This window comes from Triticum aestivum, chromosome 2B (assembly GCF_018294505.1).
Source record: "Triticum aestivum cultivar Chinese Spring chromosome 2B, IWGSC CS RefSeq v2.1, whole genome shotgun sequence".
Classification (NCBI taxonomy): Eukaryota; Viridiplantae; Streptophyta; class Magnoliopsida; order Poales; family Poaceae; genus Triticum; species Triticum aestivum.
Genome location: NC_057798.1, coordinates 698,785,977 through 698,793,777, shown reverse-complemented (window position 1 = coordinate 698,793,777; position 7,801 = coordinate 698,785,977). Strand labels below are relative to the sequence as shown.

General features: G+C 46.0%; 1 long non-coding RNA gene across 1 annotated transcript; it reads left to right on the top strand.

The window, feature by feature from the left end:
* The first annotated feature begins 2,262 nt into the window (after positions 1-2,262).
* On the top strand, positions 2,263-6,275 carry LOC123046788 (uncharacterized). The gene is made up of 2 exons (XR_006422601.1): positions 2,263-3,086; positions 3,233-6,275. It is a non-coding gene; the product is annotated as an uncharacterized lncRNA (long non-coding RNA).
* The last annotated feature ends 1,526 nt before the right edge of the window (positions 6,276-7,801 follow it).

The window sequence follows — 7,801 nt, the reverse complement described above, 5'->3', positions numbered from 1 at the left end:
CATGGACAGATATGGAGATTAAGTGGGGGATTTCATACCCAGTACCTAACCTAACCAACACCGCTGCCGAAAACATCGTTATCTACGGGGGAAAAACTACCTCGACCATAAAATAGACTAGCAAATCGATAGAAGCGCTAGTTGCTCCTAGACAGAACGCTACGACGGGAGAAACTCCCATCGCCCGAAATGGAGAGATGAGAGCAGGGGTGGGGGTTAAGAATCACGTCAACATACCTTCTCCTTCCTTCGCCACCGCACAAAACGATGCCAGCCTCACTTCGCAACCGTCTGCCACCCCCCGAGTTGAGCACTGCGCGGTCGCCGAGCTCACGAGCGAGAGCCGCTCCCCGCGGCCAGCGTGCCGCGGGGTAGAGCAACACCGGCCGCCGGCCACCCACGACGCCGAACGCCTCTTGAGAGAACCGATGTGTGGCGGACTACGGCGAATTTGGGCAGCAGTGAGGCTTCGATTTGGGACGATTTGGGCGAGGGAAAGGGGGAGAAGGAACCGCCCACACCGCCGAATGAGGGAGAGAGCCATTTGCGGTAGAGGAGATAATGGCGGCCCCCACCCAGGCGAGTCGCTCCGTCTCGACCGTATTCCACCTGGCCCCACCACCCCGCGACGCACCGCTCGGCCTCGCCCCGACCAGGTTACACCTGGGCCCGACCGTGCGCGGGTCACGATGGATCGCACGGCCATCGCGGCGTGTGCTCGGGAAGTTCATTTGGTGCACACGCACTTTTAAGAGTTTAGGTTTTATTTTGGACACCGCTAACGCCCACACGTGTGGTGAGAGTCAAACCCGCCCACACGCCTTATAGCACACAGACTACACCATGTCACCGCATGCATGCATATGGAAATCTTTTTCGATTTTCTGTTTTTAAAATGTTTTATCTCTTAAGTGAAAAATCCGATTGAATATCCGTTTTCATCATTAAATCCCCCACGACGAGATCTTTGAAACTAGATCCCATATCAATATATTTCGACGAATTTTTTTGGGGTTAAAAGTTGCCATGTCTATTGCACATGAATTGTCATGATGTTTACACTGAAGTTGCCGTGATACTACATTTAAAAGTAAATTTTGACATATTATAAAACGAGGAATTAAAAACTTAGACTTGCCATGCACCATAAATTAAAATTGCCATGATACACGCACTTAAAATTACCATGGTTCATACAAAAAAATATCTTAATGGTCAAAGTACTGGAATTGCCATCATCGAAAAACTAAAATTGTCATGATCTACAAACTAAAATTGCCACATGGCAACTTTAGTTTAAGCACTATGGCAACTACAGTGTAAACATCATGGTAACTTTTGGGCAAAAAGAAATTTCGTCGAAACATATCATCATGGGGTCTAGTTTTGAAGATCTCGTCGAGACGGATTTAATGCTGAAAACAGATTTTTAATTCACTTTTTTAATTAGGAGATAAAATATTTTTAAGCCGAAAATCCAAAAATATTCTGCTGATGTCATCTATTCATACGTGGCAAAATGAGTAGTGTTGGAGGCGTGTGGGCGATGTGCAAATGCCCACACGTGTGGACGTTAGTTTTTCCGTTTATTTTTTGTATAGAAGATGCATGACATGGTAAGCTAAATTTGTGGAGAACCAGAATACACACGTATTGACTCAGAAATGACTCCCGCATCTGAAGGTTCTGCATTGAGATACCCTCCTCAAGATTGAAGTTCAAACGCCATGCACAGTCCAATCATAGTCCATTGTCGCACACAGAAACACACATTTGCTTTTTGGGGGGGCATCAAAATTAACACAAAACAAAAGAAACACAAGTAGCTGCAAAGAGGCGAGTAGGTTAATTCTCTACTCATCAAAGACCATTTGCCTAGTTACAATTACAATCAAACTGCAACTACATGCAGGAAGAGAAGGAGGATGAGATGTTATCCCATCGAACACAAGGAGTAAGCTGTAAGCATCACAACGACCAAACTCTCCTCCTCCCTACCTGAATGAACAACAAACTAGAGCCATGAAGTGATGAACGGGGGAACTCCATGGGAGACGATGGCCTCCTCCTCCTAGAGCATGAGGGGGAAGAATACCTTCCGACGCATCACCGTCAGCTTGCCTCTGGGAATGATGCTTCTCCAGTGATATGTCTCTCCCTAATAATAAAGCACGGATTGAGTATGTCAGGTTCACCGTCGCGGCATTTTTACACAAAGGTCCCTGTGCTTTTTATGAATTAACCCGCCGTCCCTACTTTAGTTAAACGATTCTTGCAGGCCGTCTTCCTTTCCAGCCGCGCAGCAACAGGATAAGGTGAGCGCCGCGCCCTTGCCGGCGGACGGCTACAGCCGCGGCGCGAGGAGCGCCGGAGTGGAAGGAGCGCCGGGGGGTGTGTGTGGCGGCAGGAGTCCCCACGGAGGCTCAAGGCTACAGCCGCGGCGCTCTGCAGTCTGAGCCGCGGAGGAGTGGAAGGAGCGCCGGGGAGGGGGACATTCTACGGCGGCGGTGCTTGGGGCTCCGACGAACGGAGGCGGGTGGCGATAGGAGAAGCTCTGCAGCGATGCCCTGAAGGCCATCAGCCATGGCGGTTGCGGCTGCGCGTGCGCCCGCGAGCGGTTGCGTGTGGCTGGATGTTGCCCACGCGGCTGCCGACATTCGCCGACCGGCCTACGAGGTCGAGGTAGACTCATATGGAACACGAGGCCGAGGTAACGTACGCGTACAAAGCTAGCTACCTAACTAGCTGAATCGGCTTCCTTTCAATTTTGATGGAGGAGCTACTGGCTGGATCGGCTTCTTGTGGGCGCATTGGTAGGGGAACTACGTGAGGAACCGAGCTGCTGGCCGGTGCCGGGTCCACTGCACACAGCAGTCGCCGCCACATCTGTCGTCTCCAGATCTGAGCAGATGCTCGCCGCCGTCCCTTTCGACAACATGTGATCCGCCTCATCGAGCGAGAACGCGGGGTGCTGCGTCTGAGTACACAGGAACCGCCTCATCCGGAGAGGACTCGCCGCTGTTCCACAACGAGGACGCCGCCGAGGTCGTTCCGCAACACGTCGTTGTTCCAGCAATAAAACGCAGGTTTTGTCGGCCCCTAATTGTCTCCTTTGCTGATAATGATTATTTATTTGTCCTTCCTCTCTACAATTGAGCGCATGATTTCAATTGCCATCGTACAATCTGCATCACATGCCATGCTAAATGCAGTTATGTCATTTGATTAACAGAGTACTAGATTCAACATGATCGGAGCATCAGTGGCCTTGAAGTAGCAAGCCTGTTAGCAACACACTGCTATTGATTTTTTTTAGCCGTGTTCAGAGCAAGAAAGCTATTTTTTCTTTTCAATGCAACCTTAGGAAGATTACCAGGGAGCCCTAATTGCCAGAATTAAATCTTGATGACTACAAAAGTAAGGTGTGCAGTAAGCAAGTTTAGGGAGGGGCATATCAAGTTTAGTCTGAATTAGAAGAAGACAGGTTTGATAAACAACACACTTCTGGCCATTGTTTAATTGATTGTTATTAGGGAGCAAAGATATGCACACCTTCCTTTTCTTGAACTATGCTGAGAGCACATAGTTTCATGTTGTTAATTCATAGATCATCACAGGATTAGGGCGCAGTTCTTTTCAGCAGATTATGGAGAATCTCTGTCTGGAAAATCTTATGCCAAAAGAACTGGATTGTATCTCCAAAATCTTTAGCGCCTCGTTTGGATGTTGACATTCGGACCAAGAATTTGGCATTGGCATTGTTTGGCCCGAATGCCGGTGTTTGGATGGCCTAGACATTCACGTGACGAATTCGGGCCCGATATCAAGAGGCTGACCCAACCACTGGCGTGACCCCTCCGCAAATTCGGAGCCCTGACCCTCTGCATTCGGTTGAATTAGCTTACCTCTTCCTTGTTACTCGCACGGCGCACGCGAATAGGAAATATGGAGCGCCAGCACTGCGCTTGCCGCGGGAGATCGAGCTTGGCCCTCCCCTACCGCCGCCTCCCGACTGATGGCAGGCGTCTCGCCCAGGTCACCGGTGCTTCTTCCCCGACGGGTGGCAACTGTCCTCCGGCGGTCCGGCCATCCCCGGCCTTCCTGCTGGCAACTGCCACCGTTGTAGTTTGCTGCTGACCGCCGCCATGGTTCCTCGCACCACATCTGCCGGATCCCTGCCTCTGCCGACTGCTGGACGACACAACGTTCTTGGCAGAATCGACCTATGCGTGGGCGCGTCGCAATGGCGGGGTGCGGGAGCCTGCAGCTCGGAGCCGACAGCCGAGCACTACATGCCTCAGCATGAAGGAGCTTTTGCAGCAGCTCGAGCGACACATGGACTACGCATAGTAGAAAACTTCCCCGGCCACAATCTCCTCCTTCCACCTCAGCCACCACCTGCAGCTGTCCGCCGTGTAGTAAGGCCACCACGCCCATGAGCTGCTCGACAGAATGCCAACCATTCAGTACAGGCATATTGTGACACTCTGCAGTTATCAAGTTTTGAAACGGATTCCCACCCACTCGCCCCATTCATCTTGGCGTATACCAGGTAGGTGCAGTGCAAGATTTGTAGTGGGAGTGGCTAACTATAGATTATGCACTCTTACAAATGTAACTGGACCCAACTCCTTGGTCTTGCTTATGTTGCAGATTTAGTAGTACTAATTTTGTACTGCCATTTTTTATGTGATATACAGTGGTCGACTTTAAAACTGATGCATCTTTGTACATTTGTATGTGCTGTATATACAGACGAGAAATTATGAATGTCGAGGAAGTGACTAATTTCACACTTTGTACATCCAAACAAAAATTGGAATTGGTGCTCCCTTTGGATTCCAAGCACCAAATATATGCACATCCAAACACTAGAATTGATATTGAATATCAATATCAATGTCTTGGGATATTGGTATTGGAGCCGATTCAATGCCAAGCCTTTGAATGTCTACATCCAAACAGAGTGTAGAGGATTCTACAGAATCCTAGTGCAATCCAAAATCTCCAAAGTAGTTGGATTTTCCCAGAATCTCGGGATTTTGGCAAGTCCCACCAAAGAAAACGTTTGGAGTTAACAGAGTGCCCCTGTTGCAGCATGTTATTACGGCAAAACTGCCACCGAGCCACCCACGACCGATGCCCATCTGTTCGCATCGAGCGACCTCGTGCAGGGCCGCCCGCTAGGATTCAGCGCCGCCGCCCGCCCTAGTTCGCCGTCCCGGACCTCGCCGCCGCCGGCCAGGTACTCGCCACCGCCAGTCCCCACTCCCGCCGGAGTCCAGCTTCCTCTGCGGGTCCTCTGCCCCTCTGCCATCTGCCGCCATCGGGACACCCGGAAGCTGCCGTCGGGCCCCTCTGCACCGGCTACCGACGGCGCCTCCATCCCAAAGCTGTAGCCAAACATCATCAGCTCCTCCACTCCTCCACGGCGATCCATCCTCTCTCTCCCAACTCTCTGTTCTTTTTTTCGCTAAATTGGATAGATGCAAAAAACTATTGCATAGATAGATGAATCGATGTGTCAATTTCTTAGATGGATGGATGGATATATTGTTCAATTTGTCAGATGGATGGATGGATTGATTGTTTTAATTTGTTAGATGGATGGATCGTGCTAAAAAAATTTGTTGATATTGTCAATGCTACTGTATATTGGTGCCATTGCTGGAAATTGGCTTTGGCTCATAGGTGATATAGGTACTGTGAATCTTTGCTACTGTTCTATTTTTAGCTCACTCACATTTGACAAGGTATTGTTCGAAACAACAAAGTGTTAACAATTCATCAAACAGTTTTTGTCAAGGGATACTACAGACATTTCAACACACAACTCTTTTCAGAATCCCAAACTGGAATCTCAGAAAAGAACTCGATGACAAATTCTGGGAGAAGCAGATTCTTGGAGAATTTTCTAGAATCTTGATTCTGCAGAATCCCGGGCGAAAAGAACTGGGCTAGAACTTGCTCTACAGGAAATTAGTAATTCTCTGTACTGCATTTTTTCAAAGTAAGAATAAAATGAGACATGAGTTGTGACACTGCAGGACAATGAGACTATTTGAGGGTCTATTTTGTGCACAAGCTGAATTATTATTGTTTGGGCAATCTGATTATGTAATGTTTAACCTTTGGGTACAATGGAAGTTACTGACAGATGTTGTGTAACTGAACTAATTTCTCTCGTTTGATTTACCGCAAAAATGTAAATACTAAGGATGAGCAGAGAGAAGAACAAAAGTCACTGATATGGGGAAATAAATAATGTTAGCATAGAAGAGCATAGCAATTGTTCTTTGCAAGTTGTAGTACATAGGATCTTAGTAGTGAAATTATTCTAGGTGTTGTTTGATAAGTATCTGCCATGGCATTAACAATGCAATTATTTTGAATCGTTTATCCATCTATTATTGCTGCTGCACACTGAGGTTTGATTCTACATATTCTGCATATGCTACATGAATATTGATGCAGAAATTGTTGTCCAACTATGAAATTAAACTGTACCACCGCTATGCGATTGAAACAGCATACATATTTTGGGCTTTCGTGGTTTTGGGTCAGGTTTAGTATTGTTCATAGTCGTACATTTTGTACAAGCTGGTATTTATTTATGCATTCACATATTGTAGTTGCTGAAAAGTCACATTGTTTCTTCTCCTGTGCTTTTTATTCTGATTTGCTCGCCATTCTATAACAGGAGGATTATGCTCAGTAGGATATATTTGGGAAGACTAGAACCTTATAAAATTTGTTTACTAACTTATGTAATGCTTGAAGATTTGTCATATTCAGTATCATTGTTGTTATCTAATGCTTGAAGTACATCTCAACTCCGGAATTTTCAGTAGATGACACAGTCATCAAAAATGTTGAAACTACTCTCAATGATGAAACTTAAAAGACCAAAGGAAATAATTTAACACATTCAATGAAGATTATTCATAGCCTCCGTAGTTACGAGTCTTCCATCATGGAAAATCTCGAAGGTATTGTATTTGAGAAAATTGTTGTTTATCCCCGTTGCAACGCACGGGCTCTTTTGCTAGCTTGAGAAGAAAAGTTAGTACATGTCTCCAAACTCCATTGTGTGGCCATGTCTTCACTGGACTTTGTTTTAGTTTACAACAATATATATTTATGAGGTAAAATACCATGTTATTTTTTATAAGCACAAATATAATAAGTGGAGCTTATGGATACACAGGTGCCAAAATTGGTCACTCGCAAAGAATTAACACATGCACTTTGATTAATAAATATGGAAAAATGTACAGTGGATTAAAATTAGTAACAGTAATTCGATAGACAAATCCAAATGCTCATGTAATGATTTGATTCTTTACTGAGGAAATTTATTAATTTTCTTAATAATCTTAAAGTGATTTTGTTAGCTAGCCTAATTTGTTAGTTACATTAAAAGGTCATAAATTTGATGGTATGTACTATTAATAATATTTGTGCTTATTATTAATGATAGGAAGTTATGTTAATAAACATACGCTTAGCAGTATTTGCTTTGCTTTGTACCAAAGCACGGGTGTAGTCTCAGGCACTGCAACGATTGTCGGTGACAGTGGGAAGGAGGATGTCCATTGTCACGGATGGGCATCATGTTGAGAAAAGGATTTGACCTATGGGGTCTTGAAACAGGGGCGTGCGATTTTTTCTCTCCCGTTGCAACGCACGAGCATTTTTGCTAGTACTACTTATACTGCTAAGTATCTCCATGTCCCTTGAGAGGCTCAGAGGTTCAGCCTCTCTAATTTAACCTGCTTTGACCCTTCGTCATCCGAGCCCT